This window comes from Lactuca serriola, chromosome 4, assembly GCF_051521515.1.
Source record: "Lactuca serriola cultivar US96UC23 chromosome 4, Lser_US96UC23_V15, whole genome shotgun sequence".
Taxonomy (NCBI): Eukaryota; Viridiplantae; Streptophyta; class Magnoliopsida; order Asterales; family Asteraceae; genus Lactuca; species Lactuca serriola.
Genome location: NC_136411.1, coordinates 374,490,962 through 374,510,354, shown reverse-complemented (window position 1 = coordinate 374,510,354; position 19,393 = coordinate 374,490,962).

The following is a 19,393-nucleotide window of genomic DNA, read 5'->3' as shown; positions in this document are numbered from 1 at the left end:
TGATATATGTTTTTATGAATTAAAAATGAAAAATTGTTTTGAATTGCCACGACGTTACAAGTTGGTATCAGAGCCTTGGTTTGAGGGATTCAGATACACCTTCGGGCATATCTGAACTCAAACTGATGATCTGAGGAATGTTTTCAAAAAAAAATGATTTTCTAAAATAAGTAAAAGATTTTCTAGAAAGCGGAAAGGAGCAGTGTCTAGAATCAGCCAGCGCCCGAACGGTGATTTCCCAAAATACCCTTACGTTATATGTTATGAGATATTATGTGATATGTTATGCATGCTAGAGAGTAGGCTAGGTCTTTATATCTAAGACTAGAGTGGCCTGATTTGTGATGCCTTAGCCTAAGAGTTACTGCTACTATGAGTTACTACGAGAGTGAGTACGTAGCAGAGAGGAGCTTACGATAGGTCTACTAGAAAGTGGCCTGCATGTGATAAGATGTAGAGTAATTATGATCTGGAATCCTAGGAGGAGGACTTGGGGTGAATACTAATGTGGTGTAGAAGGTAATATAGGGCCCATACTATTGGAAACTCTCGATCGGTAAACCTCCCAAGTAAGAATCCTTAGGTTGCTAAGGAACAAGTAGGAACAGTTGATCGAGTGTGAGTAATATCGGTCGAGTCTCTGATTATTTTGTCAGTCGAGTCTCTAATTATTTTATGTCATATTTCAGAGGCATCATGGTGGGAACACGCCACAACCCAGGAGGCAGTGGTACCAGTGGTACTAGTGATGAGGACATCCGTAGGATGATTCACGAGGAGGTGGCCGCAGCCATTCGAGTTGAGATACTGGAGATGTTTGGGTCTATCAAGACCATGCTGATTGAGACATTTGACGAGCGATATCCTGATCTGATTGTGGCGGCTGTTGTTGCAGCCACTACAGTTGTCGCTACTGTGAGGCTACAGAGGGTGACTCATTGCTGTACCGAGAGTTCAGCAACACAAAGCCACCAGAGTTTGACAGGACTCAGGATCTGATAGCCATGATGAGTTGGATCTTTGACATCGAGGGATGCTTATACACTTGTTCTTGTCTGGAACATTTGAGAGTACGGTTCGCGCTGAACCAGCTTCACTTGGGAGCGAAGGACTGGTGGAAGTTTGTGATGGAAAATTTTACTCCTATAGAGCTTACCACGGTGACCTGGTAGAGGTTCACCATTATGTTCAGAGAGGAGTATGTTCTCCCGGTGGAGAGGGAACGTTTGGCCCAGAAGTTCTTGTCCCTCAAGCAGGGGATGGAGTCTGTGACAGTGATCACACATAATTTTCATGAGAGGGCGTTGGTTTGCCCTGAGCACGTGTCTACCGAGCATGCACACATGAGTCGATATTTGAGCATACTAAGGAGAGACATTCGGGAGTTCATGGATAACTCGACGTACCGAACATTTGTCGAGATCTAGGCAAATGCTCGGAAGAGGGAGATTGAGCTAAAGACTCAGGCCAGGGAGGAGGTTGAGTCTCAAAGGAGGGACAGGCGGCCAGTGTAGTCTCAGCCGGCAGCCAAGCGGGCAAAGTCTGCCGATACGAGATCTGGTGGCCAGAAGGGCCGCACTTGTGAGAAGTGTGGTAAGGGACATGATGGACTTTTTCGAGCAGGTTCTTGCTACAAATGTGGCAAGGAGGACATATAGCCAAGGATTGCCTTAATGGATTCATGGTTTGCTTTCATTGCAACTAGACTGGCCACCGGAGGGTCGAGTGCCCGCAGCTACTTTAGGGATCAGCACAAGGATCTGCACCTGCTGCTACTAGAGCCACTGAGGCCGGGCCATCGAAGGTCGAGGAACCAAAGGCTCGCAGGAGAGCCTTTCAGTTGATAGCGGAGGAGGTCCGAGCAGCGCCCGATGTCGTGGTTGGAACTTTCCTTGTGAATTCTATACCTGCTTTGGTGTTATTTGCAATGGGTGCGAGTCAATCTTTAGTCTCATTAGCATTTAGTCAACACATCAGTATCCGACGAGAGGTGTTGAGTGGACCTCTACGAGTTTCTATAGATGACGAGCGAGCAGTTTTTGCTACTAATGTGATTCGACGATGTGTACTTGAGATTTTCGGTGTTGAGTTCCCGATAGATTTGGTACCAATTACGATGGACTGGTTGAGCCAATTCGAAGTTGTTATCGACTGCGAGCGTCAGTTGGTGACCATACGAGACCCTAGTGGGGGAGTACTTACGGTGTATGGATAGGGTACCCGATCTGGGTCAGCATTTTGCTTGGTTGCCAGAGCGAGACAGAGTCTACAGCAGGGCTGTAGAGGCTTTATAGCCTATGTGATGGATACATGATTTGCCGCAGAGTGGCCGAGTTCTGTCGGTGAGGTTCCGATAGTGCAAGAGTTTCCAGATGTTTTCCCTGAGGATTTGTCTGGTGTGCCTCCCAAGAGGCAAGTGGAGTTTCGCATCAATTTGGTTCAGGGGGTGGTGCCTATTGCCAAGGCACCCAATCGCCTTGCGCCATCAGAGATGCAAGAGTTATCCTTGCAGCTTCAGGAGCTGTTGGGAAAGGGATTCATCCGACCGAGTAGCTTGTCATAAAGAGCGCCGATCCTTTTTGTCAAGAAAAAGGATGGTTCACACCGGATGTGCATTGATTACCGGGAGTTAAAAATGTTAACGGTCAAGAACCGTTATCCACTACCAAGGATCGACGATCTGTTTGATCAGTTGTAGGGAGCTTATTGGTTCTCCAAGATACACTTGAGGTCGATATATCACCATATGAGGGTTCGGGATGAGGATATCTAGAAGACGGCGTTTAGGACTCGTTATGGGCATTACGAGTTCGTGGTGATGCCTTTTGGGCTCACCAATGCACCAGCAACATTCATGGATCTTATGAACCGAGTATGCAAGCCGATACCGGATCGATCGATGACTATGTTCATCGACGATATTCTAGTGTATTCGAGATCCAGAGAACAACATGAGGAGCATTTGAGGGAGATTCTTGGAGTATTGACATCGGAGAGCCTTTATGCCAAATTCTCCGAGTGTGATTTCTGGTTACGAGAGGTCCAGTTCTTGGGACATCTCGTTAATCAGAATGGGATATTGGTCGATCCGGCCAAGATTGAGGTTGTTATGAGTTGGGAGGTGCCGAGATCCCCTACCGAGATCAGGAGTTTTCTGGGGTTGGCTGGCTACAATCGGAGATTTATTAGAGACTTCTCCAAGATTGTCGTTCCCCTCACCAGATTGACCCGAAAGGGTGTTGCTTTTACTTGGGATCCAGAGCAGTAGACCACATTTAAGACGCTTCGACAGAGATTATGCGAAGCCCCGGTGTTAGCCCTTCCGAAGGGAATGGAGGATTTTGTGGTGTACTGTGACGCGTCTATATCGGGGTTGGGTGCGGTGCTTATGCAGAAAGGGCACGTGATAGCATACGCATCAAGGCAGATGAAGCCTCATGAGACGAGGTATCCCACCCATGATTTAGAGTTGGGGGAAGTAGTGTTCGCCCTCAACATATGGTGCCATTATTTGTATGGGGTTCGGTGTACCATATACACGGACCACATGAGTTTGAAGTATCTGATGGATCAGCCCAACCTGAATATGTGCCAGAGGAGATGGTTGGATGTGGTAAAGGATTACGACTGTGAGATCCTGTATCATCTGGGCAAGGCTAATGTTGTAGCCGATGCCCTGAGGCGTAGGGCGGAGAGTGCCCAAATTAGAGATATATGCATGAGGATGACGGTGATGACTCTGGTATTGGACACCATCAGAGAGGCCCAGGCCGAGGTTGTGAGAGTGGAGAACCACAAGAGAGAGCGGGTGATTGGACAGGTGTCCGAGTTTGTTACTGATAGCCGATGGCTTATGACCTTTCACGGTCGGATTTGGGTGCCGTTTACGGGCGGGACACGTAGCATACTGATGGAGGAGGTGCACAGAACGAGATTCTCGACCCATCCCGGGGCCACTAAGATGTATCTGGATCTAAAGAGAGATTACTGGTGGCCCTGTATGAAGAGGGATGTTGCGTGGGTAGTTGAGAAGTGCTTGACCGGTCGTAGGGTTAAGGGTGAGCACCAGCATCCGCATGGCAAGTTGCAGCCACTAGAGGTTCCCCAGTGGAAGTGGGAACAAATTTCTAAGGATTTTATCACCAAATTGCCTAGAACCGCGAGGGGTGTTGACGTAATTTCGGTAATAGTGGATCGGCTGATGAAGAGCGCTCACTTCCTTGCTATCAGTGAGAGCTCTTCTGCAGAGAGACTGACAGAGATGTATGTGAGAGAGGCGGTGTCTCGGCATCGAGTACCGATCTCGATTGTGTCAGACGGACAGGTACATTTCACTTCCACGTTCTAGAAGAAGTTTCATGAGGAGTTGGGTAGGAGATTGCACTTCAGTATTTCTTATCACCCACAGACGGATGGGCAGAGTGAGCGGACGATACAAACGCTTGAGGACATGCTTCAAGCATGTGTCATGGACTTCGGTGGAAGTTGGGATACATACCTACCCTTGGCTGAGTTTTCTTACAACAACAGCCACCATTCGAGTATTGGTATGCCTCCCTTTGAGCTTTTATACGGGAGGAGGTGTCGGACCCCCATCTGTTGGGGAGAGGTAGGGCAACGAGTGATGGGTACCATTAAGATAGTGCTTAAGATGACGGAGCAGATTTAACAGGTCAGACAGAGGTTACTGACAACCCAGAGCCGCCAGAAGAGTTATGCGGATAGATGGCAATTCGAGCTCAAGTTCCAGGTTGGAGACTTTGTACTCCTGAAACTATCTCCTTGGAAAGGAGTGATCCGATTCAGGAAGAGGGGCCAGCAGGGGCCCCGATACATTGGTTCTTTCAGGGCGACCACTAGAGTCGGAAAGGTAGTGTACCGTTTAGAGCTGTAAAGCCCGGATTCTCAGGTATTAGTTAAATAAGATTTATTGGGTTAAGATCTACTCAATGAGTTGTTTGAGCTACTCGTCAAGTAGCAGCGGGGTAGGATCGCATGTTAAGTGAGCTACTCAATGAGTCCATATTGGGACTCGGCGAATAGGAGCTGGCAGATGAAACCCTAAATCCCTGGGTTTGCACCCCTATTTAAAGGATCCTTAGCCTCCCTTTGGCCTCTTTACAGTTCTAGAGAGTCCGTGAGAACCCTAATACGTGTGTGTGTGTGTGTGCCCATTGTGTGTTGAAGCTAGAAAAGAGGATTTTTAGAGGGAGAAGGCTTGGAGGAGAAGGAGATTGGAGCAAGTGGAGTGTAGGAATCAACACCTATCTCAGTTATCATCTTTTGGAGGTAACCAAATCGCCTTTTTCCTTGTGGATCTCTTCTATTGGTTGAGTTTTAGGGTTTTGTGGGAATATTAAGTTGGAAAGAGAAGCTATGGGCTAGATCTGAGGTTGTAACTTTAGATCTGGACCCTCCTTGGATTCTAGAAGCATAAAGTTTCAGTTTTGGTCATGATTAAGGTCCCTCTTGAGCATGAACCTCCATTAAGAACTTAAAATAGGCATTTAGAGCCTATATAGCCGTGCATGCACGTAAAGTTTGCAACTTTACGTGATAAGCATGCCTTAGAGGCTTGGATTTGTGATTGGGAGCCGCTGCATGGCTCAAAGCAAGTCTGTATGTAAAAAGTGTTGGATTAATGTCTAAGTCCATAACTATAATTGGTAAGACTTGACCCGACCCGACATGGTCCATTTGGGTTGCATGGCATCATGCACTTGGATAGACTAAAATGAGAGAAATAAGACACTTATGGTTATTAATATATTATAAGTTCTAGTATATTAATAATAAGAATAATAAGATTATTTAATTAGTATTGATCAAGAATTAATCTAGGATTAATTAAGTGATCAAAAGAAGACTAATTAAATATATGGGTTGATTGTGTAAATCATCCATACTTGTATTGTGGGCTAATGCTCCATGGATTAGCTAGTTGGGCTAAAACCCATATGATTCTCCATGGATGCTCCATGGTGTTTTGAACCCATGGATCATGGAAATGAAAGGCCATGTCAATTAGGGTTTACATGGTGTAACCCTAACTATATAAGCATCATATTATTCACCAAAATCGGTCACTAGAGTGTGTAAAAAGAAAGGGCTAGCCGATTTTCATGAAGTGTAGAATTCTATCAAGTTATTCCAAGTGTATTAGGTGTTGTGTGAACCATTTGAGGTGTCACACTTGGGGCACTAGGCACTCAAGCTTCATGAAGACATTCTACATCAAAGAGGTATGTATTCTATCTTGTTATATCCATTGTTGTGTATGCTAGATTAGGATAATACCTCGGAAGTTCTTATTTGCATGTATAATAGAGAAAACATAGATCCAAGGTATTTAGGGTTGCATGTACACTTAGGAGTGTTAGAATGCTCAAAACTAGTGGGAGCATAAGTGTTAAGACTAATTACTTGTTCACATGGATGTGTGCACTGGTCAAGTCCACCACAAAAGATTGATAAGACTATTCGTCATAGTTTAGTAAAGCTCACTAAATATGATTATACTTACAAGCTTAAGTGTAACTCTAAGACATTAGAAAAGGTTCCAATGTATGGCAGGGCGAATAAGAAGAATCAAATTAGGCAGAAGGATAAAAGTTTCTCAAATATGAAAAGATGGGAGAGTACTTTAGTATCAGTTTTGTGATCATCTTAATGATTAAGAAACCATATCAAAATTAGTTCTCTAAGGAAAATCTTAGTGCATTCTTATGACTAAGAAGAGGAACTTGAATTGTTGAAGTGGTTAAATCAAGAAGATGAGTCATACTTCATTCCAATACAAGTCTTAGAGTCATACTTCAAGATTGTAATTTGAGTGACGTGTCTTAAAGAAGGTTTAAAACACTTGTCAAATGTAAGAGTAAAAGTTTTCTACTCTTATACATTTGAAATTGGTAAGTTATGATGTTTTGGATAAAACAAAGACCAACTTAGGCCAATTGTGTGAAGTGTTTGTCTTGATTAGAATCCACACTATCTCTTGGATATTTGACAAGGGAGTCTTATAGGTCAAGAGGACAGTGGGAGTCTTAAAGGTCTTGAAAATCTCAAGAACTAATCAAGAATAAAACCTGAAGTTCTTCCCTAGCACACGACTTGAGGTTTATAACCTATCGTGTTGACATATTATGTGCCCATTCCAGTTAAATTTGGCTTTGCATATGAGTTCTTAGAGTTCTCAATTTGTTGCACAACAACTTGGAAGCAATGGCAGGCCCTTGAGTTGCCAGGTGGCAAGAAATTAAGATTGAGTTCAATCCATATGGTTTTGGATTTGTCATTATCTGTGTCTTGTGATTATGGTTTTGACAAATTCATATGGGTAGGAACTCATACACCAAATAAATCTAAGTGTCATAAGGTTTCTCTCCGATTCATGAAAATGATGGTGAGGAAACACTTTCACTAAGTAGATTTTATCTAGATAGCAATTGTGATATTTGCATTCTCAAAGTCGTTAGTGGAGCGTGTGTGGTTTACCGGCACACTAACCTGGACTTGTGAGAAGTGGCAAAAAGGTCTAACCATTATGATTACGGCATACCACTTCATAATTGTTTAGATACACAAGTGTGCTATCTAAGGGAAGGTGTATGATTTTGGTAAAGTTTTATCAAAACAATCTAGCATCAGAAATCTGAACTTTGGTAAGAAAAGTCAATGAAGTATTGATTTCTAGAAGTCCAGCTGATTTCTGAGTACATGTCAAAGCTAGTGGGAGCATAAGTGTTATGCTAATAATCATCATGTTAGTGGGAGCATGATAATTATGATAGGTATTGCAAGCTAGCAATGTTAATTATAGAAAACAAAAGTTTCAATTGGGAAAGAGTTGTTTTGCTATAATTAAGGGAGAGGAAATTATACTTCATCTCAAATCTATAAGCTTAGATCGTGAGGTTTTAATCATTTAGTCAAGGATATATATATGAATTTCATGTTGGAATGGCTCAACATAAGGAAATTCTGTATATGGGTCCATTATTTGCGTTCTAAAATTCGATTATGATTACGGCATCCCTTTTCATAATCTGAATTATGAGAACTTGGCAAATAGAAATGGAAATGTTATAGCAAAAGACTGGTTTAGTCTTTATGTGAGACATCATGAATCGTGTCCCATATGCTTCGGATATAGGATCGATTACATGTGCTATATTCATCCTTTCTAAAATTTTCCAAATGCCTGGGGCATTAAGAAGGGAAAAGGTTTAGAACTGGATATGACTAAAAGGATTAAACAATTGTTGTGGATAATCTATGGTTTACCAAAGATTAGTTGCTCAAGGACAGTTGGAAGTATAGTGATAATTTTGGAAGGACCATATTGACATAATCTGTAAGGAGGCAACTCTTGTTCGAAAGTGATAGTCAAAATGGAATCTGAAAATGTTTCAAAGTTCGAAAATTTTCAATCTATGTAAGATTAAGGAAACTTAATGCAAGAAGGATGTTCCCAAGGAGCTGATCTCCTTTGGAATGCTCTGTAATGATTGTTGTTAAGTCTTTCTAACATTGTGCATAATCATTACAAGAAGATCAATGCATATAAGTTTAGAATCTAACAGGTTTCAGTAAATGGCATGAATTTGGAATTCTTGCATTTGCAGTAAGGATTTGGGAGTGTGAAAAAAGGATCATTGAAGTTATGTTCAATTGACCTAGTTCACAAAGTAAAGATCATAGACTAACATAGTATGCATACTTGGTGTATGGCATGACTAGTGTTTAAGAAAACATAGTGTACATGCTTGGAGCATGGGACAACTATTGTTTTAAATTCACGAATAAAGTTGATAGCTGAAACAGTATACAATGAATAATGTGTAATCATATGGTGATAAATAAAAGGTGTTTTATTTATGTTCATAGGTTTTGATACCATATTGGATTCAATTATTATTGTGTTTCACTTTGCATGTTTTCACATCCCGAATCAACTGGGTTATTCTTTCGGAATGACTAAGTTATTCAAACCATCCACAGTCGGTCATATGTTGGAAGTGGATATGAATTAAGAATGTCATGGGTTGGCTTGTAGAGGTCTAAGGTGTTGGACAAAGGGCTACAACACTCATGAGTGCTCATAAGTTCTGAGTATTGGATTCAACCCACGCTCATTGGAATCACTTCATGGATTTTATCACGAGTGATCATGAGTCGATAATATCTTATATTCTTCAAACCTAGAGATATGAGTTGTTACTATGAGTTGGTTGTACATTGATTGCACGAAAACGCATTTGGTAACTCGGTGCTATAAAACGTGCATTTGTGTATGATTCAACAAGTAGTAGAACAAGCCATATGAGTCGAAGTTTATCCATTCCTTTTACCTTCGGGATAAAAGCGATATTTGTGGGCCCCTTGATGATTTGATGATGACAAATGGAAGTGCTCGGTCGGGCCATGACTGATTTGATCTGTTCAATTAGTCAGTCGTCATAAATCGGAAATCGGGAAACAACAAATGGACAGAGAGAATGATTATAATCCATGTCTCGGTCCATATGATATCTAGAATGGAGGAATATATGATCCCTTATCTAATGGACAAGTCATTGACAAAGGTCAGAGTTCATCGACAAGGTCAAAGTTTGACAGAAGCTTTTGAGAGCTACGTTTGCCAGTTGGTTCCTGAAGTCATACGCAATAATAGTTTTAGACTTATCCAAGTGGGAGACTGTTGGATTAATGTCTAAGTCCATAACTATAATTGGTAAGACTTGACCCGACTCGGCATGGTCCATTTGGGTTGCATGGCATCATGCAGTTGGATAGACTAAAATGAGAGAAATAAGACACTTATGGTTATTAGTATATTATAAATTCTAGTATATTAATAATAAGAATAATAAGATTATTTAATTAGTATTGATCAAGAATTAATCTAGGATTAATTAAGTGATCAAAAGAAGACTAATTAAATATATGTGTTGATTGTGTAAATCATCCATACTTATATAGTGGGGTAATGCTCCATGGATTAGCTAGTTGGGCTAAAACCCATATGATTCTCCATGGATGCTCCATGGTGTTTTGAACCCATGGATCATGGAAATGAAAGGCCATGTCAATTAGGGTTTACATGGTGTAACCCTAACTATATAAGCATCATATTATTCACCAAAATCGGTCACTAGAGTGTGTATAAAGAAAGAGCTAGCCGATTTTCATGAAGTGTAGAATTCTATCAAGTTATTCCAAGTGTATTAGGTGTTGTGTGAACCATTTGAGGTGTCACACTTGGGGCACTAGGCACTCAAGCTTCATGAAGACATTCTACATCAAAGAGGTATGTATTCTATCTTGTTATATCCATTGTTGTGTATGCTAGATTAGGATAATACCTTGGAAGTTCTTATTTGCATGTATAATAGAGAAAACATAGATCCAAGGTATTTAGGGTTGCATGTACACTTAGGAGTGTTAGAATGCTCAAAACCCAACAAAAAGGACTGAATGGACTCGGCGAGTCACATGAAGATGGCCGTGAACTCGACGAGTTAGATAAACAACTCGGCGAGTCCGATGAAGATGACCATCAGACTCGACGAGTTGAAGAACAACTTGGCAAGTCGGATGAGTTTTCCCTAGGATATGTGTGTGTGTGTATCCGTCGAGTTACAAGGAGGGAACTCGATGGGTGGCCTTAAAGTTTGAACGAGAATAGAAGGAACTCGACGAGTCACCCAATGACTCGGCGAGTTGGAATGTGCTTCAAGGAACTCGGTGAGTAGCCGAGGGTACTTGGCGAGTTGGGGTCAACATGAACTTTTGACCTTGACTGAGGACTTTGACCTTGACCAGGGGTTGGTTAGTGGGTTATGGAGTACCGTAAAAGGTTAAGGACCTATGAGTATATTGTATTTTGATCATAGGTGGTGGAGCCTGTGTCAAGTGATCCGAGAGTTGTAGTTTATCTTCCGAGTCGACATCTGAAAGGTGAGTTATCCTCACTATATCGATAAGGTCTACGGCACCAAGGCCGGCCTTTTAGTTTTTATTGTTATGGTATGCTACATGTGGTTATGATCTGTTAGATCGGAATTAGGGTAGATAGTAGGTTATGCTCTAGTTATGGGAGAGTTCTATGATTTATGATCAGTGAGATAGATATGTTTTGATGATTGTATATGCCAGTATATGCTAGTTATGTGCAAATGGTTATTTGCTTGTTGGTTGGGTTGAGGTGGTCCTACTTTGTGCTGAAGGCCAACATACCCTATGAGCGATCCGGGGAGACTGCAGGCCCATGTTGCGGACCAGTCATGCCAAATGCTCGGGATAGATTCAGATAGACTGTAGGCCCAGTAGGGCGTTCCAGTCAGGTCGATGGCCCAGTATGCATGTGGATTGATTGATTGTTACTGATATGGCATTGTTAGTGTGGTATTGGTATTTTGGGGGTAGCTCACTAAGCCCTTGGGCTTACAGTTTTTAGTTTATTGTTTTACGTAGTTCAGGAGTTCATGTCAAGGCGAAGGCGTGACCGTACCGCTCCTCATGTTAGGTTTTGAGCATTCTAAAACTCCTAAGTGTACATGCAACCCTAAATACCTTGGATCTATGTTTTCTCTATTATACATGCAAATAAGAACTTCCAAGGTATTATCCTAATCTAGCATACACAACAATGGATATAACAAGATATAATACATACCTTTTTGGTGTAAAATGTCATCATGAAGCTTGACTGCCTAGTGCCCCAAGTGTGACACCTCAAATGGTTCACACAACACCAAATACACTTGGAATAACTTTAGAGAATTCTACACTTCATGAAAATCGGCTAGCCCTTTCTTACTCTCACTAGTGGCCAATTTTGTCAAGAATAAGATCTTTATATAGTGTTACAATTAGGGTAAACCCTAATTGTCATGACTTTCCATTTCCTTGGATCCATGGGTTCACATACACCATGGAGCATCCATGGACCATCCTATAGGTTTTAGCCCAACTTGATTATCCATGGAGCATTAGCCTACTATACAAGTATGGATGATTTACACAATCAACCCATATATTTAATTAGTCTTCTTTTGATCACTTAATTAATCCTAGATTAATTCTTCATCAATACTAATTAAATAATCTTATTATTCTTATTATTAATATACTAGAACTTATAATATATTAATAACCATAAGTGTCTTATTTCTCTCATTATAGTCTATCCAAGTGCATGATGCCATGCAACCCAAATGGACCATGCCGGGTCGGGTCAAGTCTTACCAATTATAGTTATGGACTTAGACATTAATCCAACAGTCTCCTACTTGGATAAGTCTAAAACTAATATTGCGTATGACTTCAGGAACCGACTGGCAATCGTAGCTCTCAAAAGCTTCTGTCGAACTCTGACCTTGTAGATGAACTCTGACTTTTGTCAGTGACTTGTCCATTAGATAGGGGATCATATATTCCTCCATTCTAGATATCATATGGACGGAGACATGGATTATAATCATTCTCTCTGTCCATTTTTTGTTTCCCAATTTCCGATTTATGACGACTGACTAATTGAACAAATCAAATTAGTCCTGCCCGGCCAAGCACTTCCATTCATCATCATCAAATCATCGAGGGGCCCACAGATATCGCTTTTATCCCGAAGGTAAAAGGAATGGATAAACTTTGACTCATATGGCCTGTTCTACTACTTGTTGAATCATACACAAAGGCACGTTTTATAACATCAAGTTACCAATGCGTTTTCGTGCAATCAATGTACTATCAACTCATAGTAACAACTCATATCTCTAGGTTTGAAGAATATAACATATTATCGTCTCATGATCACTCATGATAAAATCCATGAAGTGATTCCAATGAGCACGGGTTGAATCCAATACTGAAAACTTATGAGCACCCATGAGTGTTGTAGCCATTTGTCCAACGCCTTAGACCTCTACAAGCCAACCCATGACAGTCTTAATTCATATCTACTTCCAACATATGACCGACTGTGGGTGGTTTGAATAACATAGTCATTCCGAAAGAATAACCCAGTTTATTCGGGAAGTCAAAACATGCAAAGTGGAACACAATAATAATTCAATCCAATATGGTATTAAAACCTATGAACATAAATAAAACACCTTTTATTTATCACCATATGATTACACATTATTCATTGTATACTGTTTCAGCTATCAACTTTATTCTTGAATTTAAAACAATAGTTGTCCCATGCTCCAAGCATGTACACTATGTTTTCTAAACACTAGTCATGCCATACACCAAGTATGCATACTATGTTTGTCTATGATTTTTACTTTGTGAACTAGATCAACTGAACATAAATTCAATGATTCTTTTTTCACACTCCGAAACCCTTACTGCAAATGCAAGAATTCCAAATTCATGCCATTTACTGAAATCTATTAGATTTTAAACATATATGCATTGATCCTCTTGTAATGATTATGCACGAAGTCAGAAAGACTTGACAACAACCATTACAGAGCATTCCAAAGGAGATCAGCTCCTTAGAAACATCCTTCTTGCATTAAGTTTCCTAATCTTACACAGATTGAATAATTTCGAACTTTGAAACATTTCCAGATTCCATTTTGACTATCACTTCTGAACAAGAGTTGCCTCCTTACAGATTATGTCAATATGGTCCTTCCAGAATTATCACTATACTTCTAACTGTCCTTGAGCACCCAATCTTTGGTAAACCTTAGATTGTCCTCGACAACTGTTTAACCCTTTTTAGTCACATCCAATTCTAGAGCTTTCCCCTTCTTAATGCCCCAGGCATTTGGAAAAACTTAGAACGGATGAAAATAGCACATGTAATCGATCCTATATCCGAAGCATATGGGACACGACTCATGATGTCTCACATAATGACTAAACCAGTCTTTTGCTATAATATGTCCATTTCAATTTGCCAAGTTCTCATAATTTAGATTATGAAAAGGGATGCCATAATCATAATCGAATTTTAGAACGCAAATAATGGACCCATATACAGAATTTCCTTATGTTGAGCCATTCCAACATGAAATTCATATATATATATATATATATATATATATATATATATATATATATATATATATATATATATATATATATATATATATATATGTCCTTGAATAAATGATTAAACCTCACGATCTAAGCTTATAGATTTGAGATGAAGTATAATTTCCTCTCCCTTAATTATAGCAAAACAACTCTTTCCCAATTGAAACTTTTGTTTTCTATAATTAACATTGCTAGCTTGCAATACTTATCATAATTATCTTACTCCCATTAACATGATGATTATTAGCATAACACTTATGCTCCCACTAGCTTTGACATGTACTCAGAAATCAGCTGACATTCTTACCAAAGTTCAGATTTCTGATACTAGATTGTTTTGATAAGACTTTATCAAAATCATACACCTTCCCTTAGATAGCACACTTGTGTGTCTAAACAATTATAAAGAGGGATGCCGTAATCATAATGGTTAGACCTTTTTGCCGCTTCTCACAAGTCCAGGTTAGTGTGCCGGTAAACCACACACGCTCCACTAACGACTTTGAGAATGCAAATATCACAATTGCTATCTAGCTAAAATCTACTTAGTGAAAGTGTTTCCTCACCATCAATTTCATGAATCGGAGAAAAACCTTATGACACTTAGATTTTTATGGTGTATGTGTTCTTATCCATGTGAATTGTCAAAACCATAGTCACAAGACAAGGATAATGACAAATCCAAACTCATATGGATTGAACTCAATCTTAACTTCTTGCCACCTGGCAGCTCAAGGGCCTGCCATTGCTTCCAAGTTGTTGTGCAACACACTGAGAACTCTAAGAATTCATATGCAAAGCCAACTTTAACTGGAATGGGCACAGAATATGTCAACATGATATGTTATAAACCTCAAGTCGTGTGCTAGTGAAGAACTTTAGGTTCTATTCTTGATTAGTTCTTGAGACTTTCAAGACCTTTAAGACTCCTACTGTCCTCTTGACCTATAAGAATCCCTTGTCAAACATCCAAGAGATAGTGTGGATTCTAACCAAGACAAAACACTTCACACAATTGGCCTAAGTTGGTCTTTGTTTTATCCAAAACATCACAACTTACCAATTTCAAATGTACAAGAGTAGAAAACTTTTACTCTTACATTTGACAAGTGTTTTAAACCTTCTTTGAAACATGTCACTCAAGTTACAATCTTTGAGTATGACTCTAAGACTTGTATTGGAACGAAGTATGACTCATCTTCTTGATTTAACCACTTCAACAATTCAAGTTCCTCTTCTTAGTCATAAGAATGCACTAAGATTTTCCTTAGATAACTAATTTTGATATGCTTTCTTAATCATTAAGATGATCACAAAACTGATACTAAAGTACTCTCCAATCTTTTCAAATTTGAGAAACTTTTATCCTTCTGCCTAATTTGATTCTTCTTATTCGCTCTACCATACATTGGAACCTTTTCCAATGTCTTAGAGTTACACTTAAGCTTGTAAGTATAATCATATTTACTGAGCATTAGTAAAACAGGACGAATAGTCTTATCAATCTTTTGTGGTGGACTTAATCAGTGCACAAGACTATGTACTCGATCCCTTAGTCCATTACTTGACTTACACATCCATGTGAATAAGTAATTAGTCTTAATTTTCCAATACTTGAAAGTTCTGATTCATCATGTTATACAACTTGCATGATTCCAAGTTTCGGTCCAATTAAAACTTGGGTGATGAGAATCTTTCCTTATTTGGCAAATTTAGACATTACCACAAATGAAAGAATCAATTTCACACTTCCACTCTTGCTATTAATAGAATCTTATAAGCAACAAGATTTCCACAGATGCCATTGTAAGGATATTTTAAAAATAAATAAAATCAAAATTTTCCTTTTATTTTAAAAACTTTGCGGAAGAAATTGTCCTTACAATCCATATGAAAACTTGTTGTTATCTATTCCTAAGCAATATCTCATAACTCCTAAGAAGTAGCTCAAGAATCCGATCTTCAAACTACGCGATAGAAATCCATCTACGCGATCAGATTCAACATATTCTTTCTTTAAGTTCCTTTAGTTTTCTTTGATTCTTAAAAATCACCATGTGACCCAGTCACATCATGTATCAGGAATCTCAGAATAGAAACTTAACAGAGTTAGATAGTGGACTTTACCTCAAGTAGAGTCAAACTTATTGACTTTAACATCCTTAGGTAAATTTGGCAGCTTCACAACCAATGCCCCTTCCTTTGGCAATATAAACATATAGACCCTTTGATGATGGTACACGGGACTATCACAGACTTAGCTTTTCTCTTTACCATTTGGTCAACCGAGTTGACTATGGCCGATCCTTTTCCATTGGGAAGAGAATGCTTTTCTGGATTTCCTGTGTCACTATTGTCAATGTCCATCAAGTTTTAAGGAAGTTGATCTTAACAAATAGATAAGATCATTAAGGGTCTTGTCATAGTATGTTTCATAGGTGTCCCAAAGGAACTCACTATGTGACATAGAAAGTGATTGAACCACCAACTTTCTCAAGACTTTGACACCCAACTTTCCCAGCTTGTCAATATGTGACTACATCTCCAAGATGTGATCACACCTAGCCCTTGCCTTGCCAATAGGGCTTGAGTGACCTTGAACTTGTGGGTTAGGGAGAATAATTGGAAGAGGTGAATGAAGTATGATTTCCATGGGACATCATCTTCATTTAGGAAAGTTTGTTTCAAGAGATTTGGGAAGATCATAAATGTCTAAACCACACATCTTTTTGGGAGATATTCAAGATAGTTGATCTAAAGTCCTTAATATAACACCCAATATGAAATATTAAGGCTAGGACCCAACAAACTATTTTATAACTTAGAAGAAGGATGCCGTAATCCAAGTTATAAAATATTTGAAGGTAGGTGAATGACAATTCACCAATTTCCACCAAGATAAACGAAATGTATTATTAGGTTTTAATTGGTTTTGAAACTCCTAGATCTTTTGAGATTCATTGAACTGTTCAATGGCATGTTTCAATCTCGAGTGTGCCCTTCAAGTTTTGTGACTAGGATGCCGAGGATCACAAAACAAGGTGTGAAGTAACCACGCAAATTACATGGTACCCTTTAGTGTTTACCCCTCAATCAATGTGTCGGTTAACCACACACGCTCCATCGATACTATGATAAACATTAAGTTACCCTTTGCCTACCTTCTTAAATACGAGTTAGTGTGCCGGTTAACCACACAAGCTCCACTAACCAACTTAAACAAAGTTCAAAGTGTAATTTCATGGATTAGCACCTTATTCACATTTTACTAAGTAACTAAGATTGGGTATTATTAAGAGTTTAGTTACTTAGTATTTATCATTAATACTTTTAATGAAGGGAGAGTTATAGTCCTGTCAAACCCGTTCAGCTAACGACCCTCCACCAGTCAAGCAAGCGGTGGGTGAGAGTGGACACCCATTAAGTTGCCATTTTATAGGCAACAACCTTATACCCACCTTATAGACCGCCTTCGTGAATGAGGCGTACTAGCGGTAAGACTGACTTTACTCTTATACATATATATATATATATATATATATATATATATATATATTATTAACTTATAATATTATATATATATATATATATATATATATATATATATATATATATATATATTATTAACTTATAATATTATAAAGTATAAGGGTTGAATTTTAACTTTTAAAATTCTAAGGGCTAACTTGGAATTAAAGTATTCATAAGAGAAAACTTTACAAATTCCAAAACTTGAGGGCAAGTTTTGAAACTATTCAAAACTAATTAATTCCATAACTTATGTGTTTAAAGTAGTTTTAATCCAAAAACTCTTCAAGTTCCATAACTTGAGGACAAGTTATGGAAGACTTTAAACTAATAAAAGAATTAACTTTTCTTTATTTTATAACTTATGGAATTAATTAAGGTTACACTCTTTTTTTATTTATTTATTTAATGAAGAGACTCTTGGTCCTCCATAACTTGAGGACAAGTTATGGAGTCATAAAACCATTTAATTAGAACTAGACTCTTCATTTTTGTAACCTTTGCCAACTTTTATGAGTTTTATGAAACTTAAATGTGACTTTTCATATAACTTGAGGACAAGTTACAAAAACACATTTTAGAATCAACTCTTAGATTAATTAGGATTCAAAACAACTATTTCACTCAACTTTTCTATTAATCTAAGCAACTCATAAGAACAAGATAATTCAAATCAAACTTTTTCATGTAATTAGTCTAAACCTTAAACTAATACAAAACATGAATCTATTGACAATTATCTTTGAAATTGGATTAGCATGAACATTACCACATCAAAAACAAGTTTATAAGTCCAAAAACATCTTAGGGTAATGTTCCTAGTCCAATTCCAGCCAAAAAAGTCGAATTTATGCTGTCTGGGGGTCCAACTCGTCGAGTGCACGAACCAACTCGGCGAGTTGGATGCTTTTTGCCTTGGACTCGGCGAGTCTATTCATGGACTCGGTGAGTCTGTTGGGCAGACAACTTCAAAACTCGATTTTCCAGCTTCTTTTGCAAGTATAACAAGAAAACAAGCCTAGTCTCTGATACCACTGTTGGGTTTTGAGCATTCTAACACTCATAAGTGTACATGCAACTCTAAATACCTTGGATCTATGTTTTCTCTATTATACATGCAAATAAGAACTTCCAAGGTATTATCCTAATCTAGCATACACAACAATGGATATAACAAGATAGAATACATACCTCATTGGTGTCGAATGTCTTCATGAAGCGTGAGTGCCTAGTGCCTCAAGTGTGACACCTCAAATGGTTCACACAACACCAAATACACTTGGAATAACTTGAGAGAATTCTACACTTCATGAAAATCGGCTAGCCCTTTCTTACTCTCACTAGTGGCCGATTTTGTCATGAATAAGATCTTTATATAGTGTTACAATTAGGGTAAACCCTAATTGTCATGACTTTCGATTTCCTTGGATCCATGGGTTCACATACACCATGGAGCATCCATGGACCATCCTATAGGTTTTAGCCCAACTTGATTATCCATGGAGCATTAGCCCACTATACAAGTATGGATGATTTACACAATCAACCCATATATTTAATTAGTCTTCTTTTGATCACTTAATTAATTACTAGATTAATTCTTGATCAATACTAATTAAATAATCTTGTTAATCTTATTATTAATATACTAGAACTTATAATATATTAATAACCATAAGTGTCTTATTTCTCTCATTATAGTCTACCCAAGTGCATGATGCCATGCAACCCAAATGGACCATGCCGGGTCGGGTCAAGTCTTACCAATTATAGTTATGGACTTAGACATTAATCCAACACCTCATTC